Raw genomic sequence first — 14805 nt, forward strand, 5'->3', positions numbered from 1 at the left:
TTCAAAATATTCTTAAAGCAAATTTAAAATACCAATCTGAATTAAAACAATAATTGATTAGACAAAACTCATATTGATAATTAAACTTTACTATAATACATATTTTAAAGAATTTTAATTATACAATACAAAATACCCAATATTACTTTAACTAAACAAATACCACCTTCAAATATATACTAATGACATAAAAATCATGTAAAAAATATAGATCAAATATAAAGAAATCATAGAAGTCCAACAATTCAAAGAAACCATATATTAATCTAAAACATTTGTTAAAATGAAATAAACAATTCAGAAAAAACAAAAATAAAGTAAAAAGTTTCTTTTTTTAAAAGTTTGGGTTAAAACATCTTTGTCCATGAATAAAAAACAAATATAAGTCCACCCAATAAGAGCTACAATCCCAGCACAAACAAAAGCACAGTAAAATAATTATGAAAAATAATCTTAAACACATAGAACACACATATAAAATACAATTAAATATTACAGATCATAATAAGGCCTGCCACAAAAGGGTAAACTAAACAAGGAAGGAATACTACAGTAAATAAAAGTACTCTAAAACAATATTCGATTACAAATAGTAGCAAAACTAAGCCTAAACACCTCCGCCACCTCTAAACTCCTATAAAATAAGCTTGAAGTAATCTTGCCTAAACCAGACAACAGAAATGAGAAACTCAGACTACAAGTTCCAAGAAGAGATGAAGGAAGTCCACAAAATCAAAACAGAAAATAATGTTGTGAAAATTAAAATATGAATCAAAAGACTTCCATCACATGGAAGACAATGTTAAAAAAGTGTATTTCATCTATTAAAGTTGATAAAATACCAAATAACATACATTTACCACAGCACTTAATATGATATAGGCAACTTTAGGTTACAAGGGTGTTAGAAATGGGGGTCTCCAGTTGGCAGAGGTAGGTACCTTTGTCTAAATAGGGACCCTTCTTCCTAGTCAGGATAAGGGAGTTACACTCCTAAAATAACCCCTGCTCACCCCTTGGTAGCTTGGCACGAGCAGTCAGGCTTATTCTAGAGGCAGTGTGTAAAGCATTTGCACATAACCAACAGTAATACAGTGTAAGCACTACAAAAGGACACCACACCAGTTTAGAGAAATATCCAATATTTTTATATACTCAAGACAAGACCAAAAACGATAAAACTCCACAATACAGTACTTAGAAATCTTCAGTTATCAATATAACCTTGAAAAACAGTTCCTTGAAGTCGATAGCTCCCTCTGGGGCTATCAGGGCATCGTGAACACACAAATCCAAACAGTTCTGGCTGACCGCTGCATTGCTGGCATGCTACGGTAATGGGAAGACCCCCAAAACAGAAATGCAGGGCGTCATCGACCCCTCGTTGAGCTTCCAAAAGCACGGCATCCACAGGCGTCGAATCCAGAGGTCGGTGCAGGAGTCGTCGGGCCCTTGAAGTCACACACGTTGAAGATCGAACTACTCACGGTTGAATTAAGGAGCGCAGGTGTCGGCAGGTGTCAGCTGCTGTGGTGTGAAGTGCCGCGGTGAGGCGTGCAATGCCCTCAGGATGCAGTGCGAAGTGATGCAGTGCTCGTCGCGGTACTGGCAGGTCACGGTGCAGGCAGGGTTGTTGTAATTGCTGAAGCACTGTTGTCAGCTGATGAACTGGAGTCGATGGCACCGGCGTCGGTAGGGCAAGGCTGTGGTGCGGGATGAGGGCGGTGCATCGTATAACTTTACGAGCGGTACCCTCCAACCACGGTGCAAGCAGCGGCTTCGAATTCGGCATGGAGCGGTGGCACTGGGGATACCAAGGTGGTGTCGTGAAGCAAGGCGTTGCGGAGTGTGGTGCCCACAGGTCGCAGTGCGAGCCACAGCTCGGTGGTGGTGTCCTGAGGCATTGTCGGTGAGACCAGGGTCACGGTGCGGCATTGTGGAGGTGCCCTCTGCGGTGCCTTCAGGACACGGAGTCGGCAGCAGCATTGTAGATGGCATCAGGTTGCTTTTTCTTCTGTTCCAGCACAAAACACACAGTCCCCAGTGCTGAGGCAGAAGAACTTGACGTCTTTGCTCTTCCTGAGACTTCTTGAACAGGGAGCAAGCTCTACCTCAACCCCTTGGAGAAACTCACAAAAGTAGATTCCAGAAAGTTCAGTCCAGTCCTTTAACTGCCCAAGACAGAGGCAGCCACTGCAGGCCAACACATCACAGCACTCAGCAAAGTGGTAATTCATCCTCACAGCTTCTCCAGCTCTTCTTCTTGGCAGTCTTCTTGGTCCAAAAGAGTTCTAAAGTTCAGGGGTTTGGGCCCCACTTGTTATAGCCCAAAATCCTTTGTCCTCTCAGGCAGAGAGTGTCTGTGCCCAGCCAGAACCAGTTCTGCCTTCCCTGGTGTGGCTTCCTGGCAGGAGGTGGAGACGGCATTGTCGGAGGCTGACCAGGCCCTTTCAGGTGCAAGGAAATCTGCTCCCCCGACTTTAAATGCAGCCAAGATCTATTCAGCCCTTTCCTGACCCACCTAGACTATCCGGAGCCACTGCTGCTCCCCAACCCCTGTCATCCAAAACCCAGACAGTCAATCCACAAAACCCAGCCGAGTCCTGCTGGATGGTTGAGCAAGAAAATACCTACTTTCTAAAAGAGGTATTTTCAAACCCAGAATGTAAAAATCACCTTCACTAAAAGATGCATCTTTAGATTCTGAATTCAGGCATACTAAACTTTATTTTTCTACCTAGTTCCCAGGGCCAGTTATATTTATAAGCTGTTATAAACAAACTCCCGGTTCTGTCCTATGGGGAACACGTAGCCTTGCAATAGTGAAAAACAAAATTGCCAGTAATTCACTGTCAGGACATGCCACACACACCAGGGCATGCCCTACCTTTCACATCCACTGCACCCAGCCCACAGGGGTACCTTGGGCCTACCTTAGGGGTGACTAACATGTAGAAAAGGAAAGGTTTAGGGCCTGGCAAGTGGGTGCACTTTCCAGGTCGACATGGCAGTTACAAACTGCGTGCAGACTCTGCGGTGGCAGGTCTGAGTTCCCTTTTTACCGGCTACTTCTGTGGGTGGCACAACCAGTGCTGCAAGCCCACATTAGCATTGGATTTACAGGCCCTGGCACTCTCAGTGCACTTTACTAGGGACTTAACCAGTAAATCCAATATTCCAATCATGGAAATACCAATCCATAATACAATTTACAACAGGAGCACTTGCACTTTCACACTGAACAGCAGTGAGAAAGTGCACAGAGACACTAAACCAACAAAAACAGAGTAAAAACCAGGAGGTCATGAGGGCAAAAAGACAGGGGAAATACGCCAAAAAATATCAAGTCTAACAAAGGCTTTTTTGTATCTCTGCTTCATTGAAATCAATAAGTGGCAAACTTTCAGCCTCATATGGCTATGAGAGGATAGCAGTTAGATTGGAAGGAGACTAGCTACGCAATTAAACAAATTCCCCTGAAAGAACTGCAAATCATAAACAACCGAGATTAAGATCACTGATCTGAAGAGTGTCATCTTCACTCGAGTTGGGTGTGACTCCCTTTGTTCCAAAATCACGAGCTGCAAGCCTAATGTTGAGGTTAGCTGACCTACCAGGAGAAAAAGTAAGTAATATGAAAAGAATGAAACTAAGGTTAATGTGCACGCTAGAAGGTTTCTTTTTGCACCTTAATTTGCAGACCTTTCTTTGTACAAAGTGGAGATTTTGATGCCTACATCTGGTTACAGCTGCAATTCATTATCAAGTTGTCATTGGCATACAATTAATTATTTGTAGACCGAAGTGCAACTCATTTTATGAATTGAGAGTCAGATGTAAAGAACTGGTCACAAAAATCAGTCTCACATTGCACAATGATATTTGGAGATCAATAACTTATTTTGCAAACCGACCTATGAAGTAACATCTTGATTCACAAAATAAAGAATCAGAGTTCATTTGAAGAAATATTTGCCTGATGAAAATTGTTTGCTACACACTCCCATTGGTTACAAAGACAGAGGTGACTGATTGCAAGGTTCAGCAGACAACCATGCCTGAGTTTGCATTTCAAAATTGAAAGATGTTTTTTTCTTAAATCAGGCCGATGTCCTTAAAGAAAGAGAGGGCTGCTATAAAAAAAAAAACTTTTCAATTTTGAATAACTTTAGTGAGAGCAGGCTACTACCCACGTAGCTGCCATCCTGATTCCCAAAGGGGAAGAGATCCAAAGGGAATCCGTCCTCTTTTGCAAATCAGTTACTATCCCAAGTCGGGAATTGGTAAATTTTCAATGATTTGCAAATGGAATTACAGCTGTAAACCATTGATACAGCAAGGCTCAAATCAGAATTTGGAAAGGGCGTTCGTGAGACACGCCTTTCAAACTGTGATTCTTAATCCATTTCTAAACCGATTTATCAAACTTTTCCAAATCAGTAAATTGGTTTAGTAAATCCAAAAGTGAATTTTTAGTGCTCGCAATCTCTCTGAGTTAGAAAATCAGAGGGTTTGCGACTGTCAAAGATGTTTGTACACCTGGCCCTTAATATTTAGGAATCCTTAACCCCTTCGGCGCTCATGACGAGCTCAGCTCGTCATGAGCGTAACGTGCCCTACGCTGATGACGAGCTGAGCTCGTCATGTAACGCGGGTTTTTTCAAATCGCAGCGTGCAGCGGGAAAACCGCTAGCGCGCATGCGGTTAACCTTTTCTCCGTGGTGCGACTTTGGCCGTGGTGCGGGCGGGGCTAGGGGGTGGGTGTGGCGTTCCCTTACTTATGACGGCTCTACTACGTCATGAGTCACGGCGGCGTGTGCTCATGAGGGAATGGAGCCGTCATGACCCCGCCCACTCACTAATTCGCCCGCACAGGCGGGGAATTAGTGGCGCGACGGCATGGAGCCGTTATGAGCACGGACAGGGTTAATGGAAATTACTGGCATTTCAAAACAAAGAAAGATGTTGATGTGGGCACAAAATATTTAAAATCAACTTGGAAGTAGCTAATGAAACATCTCTAACCAAACATTCAGTAAAAAAAAGTCCTACACAAAATTTGACAAGCATTGGCAAAGCCAGTAGATCTGCCATTAGCTGCTACCATTTTTGTTTTGTCAAAGCTTGTATTGTTATTCAATGTTTTTGTAGAGCTTTATTGTTGAGGGAGCAGCTGTAACTGGAACTAAAAACAATTGAATTAAAGCAAAAATATGTTTTTGATATCAAAAAGCACATTACCATGGAGTTTGCTGACAACGATTGGAACTACTTTGTGTGAGGATGTGCTCCCAGTGAAAGAGAAGAATTCCATCACTCACTCACAGTGAAGTGAGCTAATGACTGAAGTCGGCCGGCTGACTGCACCATGCCGTATATTATAGTGGGCAGAAGAAAAATGTGATTGACACAAAAACAGACCAATAGAAGCAGAGGCCTGGTTGAAAGTCCATAAAAGTAAGTATATCATATATATAATAGTTTAGTCAAATCTAAAGGCACGTGCCAGAGGTATAAAACTCATAACATTTGGACTAAAATAAATACACATTTGCCTATACAGACTATGGGGCTCATTAGGATGGCGGACGGACTTGCGTCCGTCCGCCACCCTAGAGTAGGAGGGACCGTCCGCATGGGCTGCGGCGGTCCCTCCGTGCAAATTAGGATGTGACCGCCACCCTGGCGGTCACATCCTGGATATTTAACATTGCGGCGGGTGCAGCTTCAAGCTGCACCCGCCGCAATGTTAAAAAAGCATACATTGCATATGTATGCAGCAAGCAGCAGGCACCGCGCGGTGCCTGCCGATTGCTGCATACATATGCAGGGGGGTACCATAGGTACCCCCCATGTGCACCCCCCAGCCCCCTTTACCCAGGGGGCCCGCAACGGGCCCCCGCAGTGAAGCACCGTATGCTTTTACACGGCGGAATATCCGCCGTGTAAAAGCATTTCTTTCTGTGCATCCTAATATGGTGGACGGTGTCTGAGAGACACCGTCACCATATTACAGCTTTTCCGCCGCGGTTGTAAGCCAACCGCGGCGGAAAAGCTGCGGACGGAAAACAGGACCCACCAGCCATCCTAATGTGGCGGTGGGTCTCTGGTTGGTCCGCTGCGGTTTTTCCGCATCCTCCGGGCCGGCGGTGGATTCCGCCGGCCCAGAGGATGCGGAAAAACCGCTATCCTAATGAGCCCCTATATTATTTGCCACTCCACTAAGTAACACAAAGTGGACCGCACAGACCTCCTTACTAAATGTGAATGAGAGCACTTCAAAAGTGCATGCCATGGGGGGCGTGGCCAGCAGCCGGCGATGGCGGCAGCTTAGGAGGAGAGCTCCGTGACTGAAGCGGCTCCCAGAGAAATCCGACCATTTATCCTTTAACAGACTTTCCCAGGCGGGAAGGCACCGAAGCCCAGGACCGGGCGGCAGTGAATCAGACCAGCGGGACCTCAATCTGAGGTCGGGAAGAGCAGTTTTGACCGTGCCCCGTGTGGGCCTGTGTCCGACATCCGGGCCGGGGAGCAGATTGCGCTGCCGACCTGGCAGGAAGCGGACTGTCCCGGGCAGAGAACCACCGGAAGTGCCCGGCCGCGGCCAGCGACGGCGGAGAGAAAACCGGAGCTTCCAGCCATTGCTGCCGGACTTCAGGAGCCCGGGGTGCGTGCCTGAGTGCCCGTATGAGGTGAGGAGGAGAACGACCCGGACGGCCGGCAGGGACGGAGACCGGCGCTCAGTGCGGCGACATCGGGACTGGTGACCGCCATCTTGAGTCACCATAAAGCCCTGCTTCAGCCGCTGCAGACTCGGCGCGGCAGCCAGAGCACTGGGACAGGCGGCGGAGGAACTCGCGCTGCCTAAGTGACCGCAGTGTAGCTCCTGGGCCCCCCCGCTGAACAAGGGCGCACGGAGAGGCGGGGAGCCCGGGCGAATAATAGACCTGATTGCGCCTCCTCCCAGTGCGGACTCCGAGAGCAGAAGTGCTTCCACGCGGGACACTCACCCTAACTCCGGACAAGTTCACCCGACGGTGTCACGGGCCCCACATTACCACCAGGGGTATCAGGCGGTAAATCCGACGGCCGCAAGACAAGGGCGGCACACGTGGGACTGGAGGGGAGCAGCTGACGCTCTTCCAGGGTGGAAATAGACTATCGACTGCCCCACGCGAGGGTCTGAGTCTCGGCTGGCAACCTCACCCTACTGACATTGTAAGAGCATCACCAGACTACGGGGACCCTGTGATACCTGCTGTCGTCGCTGGCCGCAAGAGCCACAAACAACTCTCAGGGGACACACCGGACCTCGGGACGCAGCGTGGGCCCTTGGACTGTGCCCGGCAGCGGTCTGGGGAAGGGACGATTGGAGCGACCCCAGAGGAACCGGGTGTAAACGCGAACAAATAGTTGGACCGGATCAGCGGTTACCGGCTACATTCACCTTTGGCGAGACCCGCAGCCGTGATGGCCGGCAAGGGGCCGAAAAACGTGGCGGCGCAGTCGCGCCTGGACCGGTTTGCATACGACAAGCCTGGCTCTCCCTCACCGGACGCCAAATCACAATCGGGCAAGACTGCTGACGCGTCCGGTGGCAAAAAGGCGACTATAGACGACGTCATGCGGGCCCTCACGCTGGTGCAAGCCACGGTGGGGTCGATCTCAGCCGAAATCACGCTTATAAGGGCGGACTTTCATAAGATGACGGAGAAGGTGAATACTATGGAGGTGGTGACCAAAGCCTTGGTTGAAGACGTATCGGAGCTGCAGATTAGCATGGAGCGCATCTCAAAAGAAAATAAGGAACTGCGTGACAAGCTCGATGACCAGGAAGGGCGCTCGAGGCGGAACAACATCCGTATAATAGGTGTGCCGGAATCGGAAGACACGAGGGCGATGGACCTATATGTGGAGACCCTAATCAAGGAGACCCTAAAGCCCAAAGGACTTTCCGCCTTCTTCACAGTGGAAAGGGCGCACCGGGTCCCGGGGGGACGCCATAAGACGGGCGCTAACCCCAGACCGATCATAGCGAGACTCTTCAATTTCAGGGATCGGGACGCCATCCTGCAGGCGGCAAGGAACTCGCCCCCTATTAAGATCCAGAACGCTACACTGGCCTTCTTCCCGGACTACACAGCCGAGGTTGCACGGAGGAGGAGAACCTTTTTCGAAGTAAAAAAGGAACTGAGAGCCAGGGAAATCCCGTATTCAATGCTTTTTCCGGCCAAGCTTCGGGTCGTGGCGGACAACAAAACTTGGTTTTTTGATTCCCCGGAGGTGGCGCAGGACTGGCTAGAGGGGTGGAGGACGGCAGGCCTCCCTCGTCGCTCCAACAGGCAGACAAAACACCGTAATGCTGGATCCCGACAGGGCCCACAGGCCAACGACGAGGATGCGGAGGTACATTCCCCTTTGACTGAACTTCATGAAGAGACCGCCGACGGAGAACAGTGAGTCACTGCTAATGTCTGGCTGAATTGATGACAACGACGACTGGCATGGCCGCCTTGGACACTGGGCGGAGGGGCCTCCGCAGCCGAGGAAGGGGGCCGCTGACTGCGGAGAGTCCTTCACCCCAGCGAGCAAGTACTATGTTTTGGGTTGGGGTCAGGCACTCTGCTGAGTTGGGGGGGCGGGCAGTTTTGAGTTAGTTGAGCAGGGGGGCAGGGAGGGGGGGAGTTGGGGGTAGGATGTGGTTATGGGTCTTAGTTTGTACACAGGGTCAAGACAGTTACGATGGGGCACACGAGCGTAGATTGATAGTGTCGCGGCACAGCGCACAGGCTCACTTCACAGGCTTCCTGGTCCTCCACGCGCGCAAATTATCCCTCCGCTCACTCAAGCATGATGGGGGGGGCACTAATATGGGGCAGGCATCCCCGTTAAGCCTCATGTCATGGAACGTGAGGGGTCTGGGAGACAAAATTAAACGGGGGCTGGTCCTACAGAGTATAAAAAGGTTGAATCCCGCCCTGGTCCTACTACAGGAAACACACCTCACTGGCACAGCCACAAGGGCCCTAGATAGGAAAGGCTACAGTATGGTTGTCCACTCTGAGTTTACTAGAGGGTCCCGGGGCACAGGGATATTAATGCATCGCTCGTCCAGGTTCATAACCCAATCAGTTAGAACTGACACTCAGGGGCGCTTTGCGGCGATACATGGGCAGTGGGAGGGAAAGCCGCTCAACGTGGTCTCGGTGTTCATCCCGCCGGCACTACACACCATAGCCCTCCCAGCACTGGGGACGTTTTTGCTAGACCTTCCAGAAGGGGATCTCATTGTGGGAGGTGATTTCAATGCAGTGGCACACGACTCCCTAGACCGCCACCCAGTGCGTACACGAACACCGGGGCCCTCCAGATTGCATGACTTCCTGGAAGCACAGGGTTTAATAGATGTATGGAGGCGTTTCCACCCAGAAGACCGGCAATACACATACTATTCGGCAGTCCACGATAGCCTATCACGGATTGACTATTTCCTCACGTTGGGGGGGGGGCCTCCTCAATTTCACTGAATCTCAGATCAGACCACGAGGGGTCTCCGATCACTCCCCGCTGACGCTGACTCTGTCCAGTCAGGAACGAACCCATAGACGAGTCTACCCGATCTACCCGGGTTACCTCAGGGAACCAGGCATAGCCAGGGCTTTGAAGAGAGGTACGCGATCTTACCTCACTGAAAATGCAGGTTCAGTAGCGTCACATGCAACCCTGTGGGAGGCCTACAAGACGGTTCTTCGCGGGCAGGCAATCTCAGTCATCACGCAGCACAAGCGCACACAGCGTCAGGAATTGATAGATCTAGAGGAACAACTTGACAAGGCAACGCGGGACCACGAGGGGAACCCGACTGAGGTTGCCCAACACACGCTCCGACTGTGCCAGCAGCGTCACACCGAGCATTTGCGCTGCAGGGTAATGGACAGTATGTCAGCAACAACGAGTAGGGTGTATGACATAGGAGATAAAGCGGGGAGGCTCCTGGCGTGGTTGGAGAAGACACGGGGAGGGCAGAGGGCCATACTGCAACTGAAGGACCCTAGTGGTGAGATACATACCAGTCCGGCGCGAATAGTAGAACTCCTGGCAGACCATTTTCACTCCGTATACTCCCCTGAGTACGAGGTCACGCGGGGGATGGCGGAGGGCTCTCTCGTAGGGGTGCCTACCCGCACTCTCCCACAAGACCACCGGGACGAGCTTGACTCCGACCTGACGGCTGAAGAAATACAGATAGCTATAGCAGCATTACACCCAGGGAAAGCGCTGGGCCCCAATGGTGTGCCGATAGAATGGTACAAACTCATGTCCGAAACGCTGTCCACACCACTGCTCCGTGTGTTCAGGGAGTGCCAGGAGCAGGGGCGATTGCCTCCTGATCAGCGCATGGCCACAATCATCGCAATTCCTAAGCCCGGCAAACCCCCTGAAGAGTGCGGATCATACCGCCCGATCTCCCTCCTCAACGCCGAGAGTAAAATTTTGGCAAAACTATTGGCCACCAGACTGCTGCCCCATCTGGCGCACCTGATACACCCGGACCAGTCGGGCTTTATGCCACACCGGAGCACGGCGCTGAATTTGCGACGGCTGCACGGGGTGCTGGCCCGAGCCCCACGGTTGGAGGAGCCGGCAGCGGTGCTGTCGTTGGATGCCAAAATGGCGTTTGACATGGTGGAGTGGCGCTATCTATTTGCGGTCCTGGAACACATGGGTATTGGCTCGAAATTCATATCGTGGGTCAGGCTACTGTACACCGATCCCGTGGCAAGGGCGACTGCAAACGGACATATCTCGAGGGAGTTTCCGCTGGCAAGGGGCACGAGACAAGGGTGCCCGCTCTCACCGCTGTTATTCGCCTTAGTGCTGGAACCCCTGGCCACGATTATCAGAACCACCCAGCTGCTGAAAGGCATACAGTGGGGGGGTGGATGGGAGGATAGGGTTTCCCTGTATGCCGACGACATGCTCGTATACCTCACGGACCTCACAAGCGGTATCCCGGTCTTACTGGCACTGTGCGAGAGACACGGTGCAGCTTCAGGCTATAAACTTAACTGGTCCAAGTCCATAATTTATATGGTGCAGGGCGACCTTCCGGTCCTACCTACGGATTGCCAATTGCTCATAGAACCCGTTTCCTTCAAGTACCTAGGGATTCAAATTACAAGGGAACACGCAACCTTTCTAGACCTGAACCTTCAGCCCCAACTGGACAGGCTGAGAGCAGACGTGCGCCACTGGAAGAGTCTCCCCTTGACACTTCTAGGTAGGGCGGCGCTCTTTAAGATGATGGCGTTGCCTCGCTTCCTGTATGTCCTGGAAAATACGCCGGCGATGGTCCCCATATCATTCTTCCGCCACGTGTCGGCGCAATTGTCAGGCCTCCTGTGGGGTGTCAAACCGGCCAGGGTAGCGCAGTTGAAATTAACTAGAGACTGGTACAGTGGGGGGATAGCCCTCCCCAACCTTGAATTGTACTATTGGGCAGCTCACCTTAAGGTGATCAACCAGTGGATCCATAGTGCACAGGACGACCCGGCTTACATGGCGGATAGACGCCAACTGGGCACGACCACCCTCCTGGCCCCACTCTACAACAAAGGAATGGTGAGGAAGCTGGAAGGACCTACCAAACACACTGTCTCTATATGGCACAAAGCTCAGAGGCGGCTGGCATGGGAGGGAGTGATCACTAAACTCACACCACTATGGGATGCCAAGGCCCTCGGTAACCTGCGCAGTTCTAAAGGGTTTGATCAATGGGATAACATCGGAATCTCCACGGTGGGCGATCTCTGGACAAGAGAGGGCATGCTCTCCTTTGCGACCCTGAGGGAGCAGTACGACCTTGGGCTGACTGAAACATACAGATACATACAAATTAGGCACGCACTCATGTCTGTGTTGGAGCCGGGTGTGACAATTCCGGAGTCGGCTCCGCTAGAGGACCGACTGCTTACGGACTATATGGAGTCAAGTGCAACCTCCCTCACTTACCGTAAACTACTGAACAACCTACCGGATCCACTAGGGAAGCTGAAGGAATATTGGGAGGACGAGATAGGGGACCTGGATGAGGCAGACTGGAATGCAGCTCTGGCATCGCCCAGGGAGGCAGGTATTTCCACCCGATTCAGATTGGTCCAATTTAAAGTATTGCATAGGGTTTACTACACCCGCACGACACTATATAAAATACACAGGGCAGAACACCCATATTGCCTGAGGAATTGTGGGGAGGAGGGTACACTGTTCCACACTGTATGGACCTGTCCTAATATACAAGAATACTGGAGGCGTGTAATACGCACGATAAGCCAGACCCTCCAGAACCCGTTCACGCCTGACCCTAGGGTATGCCTATTGAATGTATGGGGCCCAACAGACATGTCACTGCATGCGAAACGATGGGTGATCATTGGTGTGATGCTGGCAAAGCGGGATATCGCAAGTAAATGGGGGGCACTGGAGACACCGACACTGGCGCAGTGGTGCAGAAACATGGACATGCTTATGGTGACAGAGAGGGCGGTGTACCAACAGAGACTTAATCCACGCAAATGGAACAAAATTTGGACACCCTGGAACACTTACAGAGGGGACATTTGCGAGCCTCTGCCTGAAGAGGAAGATGGGGACAGCTCAGGAGATGAGGTGGATATAGAGTAGTGGGTGGGAGCGAGGAGTAGGGATCAGAAGCAGCGCACGACACGAGGCCCTGGGAACTGTAAGTACAGGCGAGATTGTTATTATCAATGACCGCATACAATGCTGTTGGATGCTTCTAGACACGCCATTTGTTGCATTGGATTTTTGACACGGATCGTGAACTTTGACCCTTGAAGTAGCAAGTTTAAAGTTGGGGGGGTAAAATACAAAAAGTTGCTCTATTTGTTTGCAGGCAGCTGAATGTTGACGCTGCTTTGAAGAATGAGTCACCGTTACTGTGTACCATGTGCTAGCAACAATAATAAAAAAAAATTTAAAAAGTGCATGCCATTTCACTTATTAGACCAGTAGCTCTAAACATATTGGAAAGAAGATTTGTTTAATGAAAATTAAAATATTTTCCTCACAAACACTAGACCCTATGATGCTATGGGAGATTATGTTCTTGTTGGTGCTTTCTCACTCAACTATCTGTGCTTTCTTGGGCTAGGATCCTGTTGACATGGAAAGATAGTGGTGGTGACCATTTTTCGTGGAAATGGTAGATTGTGCTGGTGAAAAAAACTTAAGCCTAGCTGCGCGAGTAGCATTTGAAGGTGAACAACATTCTAAAACAGAGAATAGGAGCAGTTTTTAACGATACATACATCAAGTAATGTTTTAATATATGGCCCCAAATCAAAAAACAATGATCCATGCAATGTTGCATTGGGTTAGCCACTAATAATACTGGAGTGAAAAAGTTACAAAAAAAATTATAAAATATTTGTAGCTTAGACCAGACATGTTCGATAGTTCGTGACTTTCTTAAAGCTGGTGACTAACAAACCTGTGGATGGCAAGAGAGATTCATATTCAGATGCCCTTATCCCAACCCAATGAAATATATAGTTTGTGTCAAGTTAGCCGTTTTCATTGTCATGATGCATTGTTCTAATTTCTTATTGTTGTTTAGCCTTACAAGTTCCTTTATAAATTCTCACTCCTCAACCTAACCTGAAGATTATCTACTCCCAGGTGATCATATCTAAGTGTACCTCTCTGATGCAGAACATTTAGATCAAGCAAATGGCATACTTTTACTTTCAAAATAAGAACTATCGTGAACAGTTAAAATAGACCTCAGCTTTCTTCAATTGCAAAAATTGTACATAATTTCCAGCATCCAAAATCAGGAAATGACTTTCATCAAATAATTGAGCCAACTGACCCACACTCTCTCTTTTCCACTGCAGACGAAATGGCCCCATTTCCATCTGGAATTGTATTATTGAAGAAAAAGACATCTTTCTTTCATTGGAGCCCGTTCTGAACTGCTGTAAGTTTCTTTCATTGGAATGATGGCCCAGTGGGAAATGTGATAAGCGAGAAGTTTTATTCTCCTCCACCTTGTCTCTCAGAGCAAAGGAAAAAGTCAAATCAATCTTTCTATTTTGAAGAGAAGAGATAGTTAAGAGTGCATGGCTCATGGAACACACTGTGGCCTATTTAATCGTCAAAGCAGTAGAATAGAGTCTTTGAAAGTGGGCTAAAATCCTTCTTGAAATGCAGGTTCTGTTTAGTGCCCGTTATCTTAGGTCTACCACTTGTCAATTAACATTTGGTAAATGCAGAGAATATTATTGAAAAGGATTTCTCGTCAGGAAGGGCACAGTGAGTAGATACACAGCTGGTTGCAAGAGATTCTGAACACTAACTTGGAACCTTATCTAGAGTTGGCAGGAACACTACCATAAATTAGCAGTACTTTCGCCAACCACATTCACTGGCCCACACTCCATTCGGGGTCCGTGAAAGCGCAAAATGTATACAGGCAGAACCTCTGCTGACTCTACTTGTGGAAGCCTCTGACCTGGCAGTCAGTCCACAAAGACACCACAAGATTGCAGTGACATTCGTCGTTCACTTTTGAGGGTGTGGCAGACTTCACTTTTTTTCCTGCCATCAAGTAAGGCAAGGCGGACACAGGCAGAAAAAATTCAGAATTACCCACATTGGGGCAATTTTTTTTGGGGGGAGAAAACAAAGTCCCATTTTAAGAGTTTATATATTCGTAATGCAAAAATGTTTGCCAAGCAGCTTCTTTAAACAATTCACCGGCTCTGCGAACTTTCAGTGCGT

The sequence above is a fragment of the Lissotriton helveticus genome, chromosome 10 (assembly GCF_964261635.1).
Source record: "Lissotriton helveticus chromosome 10, aLisHel1.1, whole genome shotgun sequence".
Taxonomy (NCBI): Eukaryota; Metazoa; Chordata; class Amphibia; order Caudata; family Salamandridae; genus Lissotriton; species Lissotriton helveticus.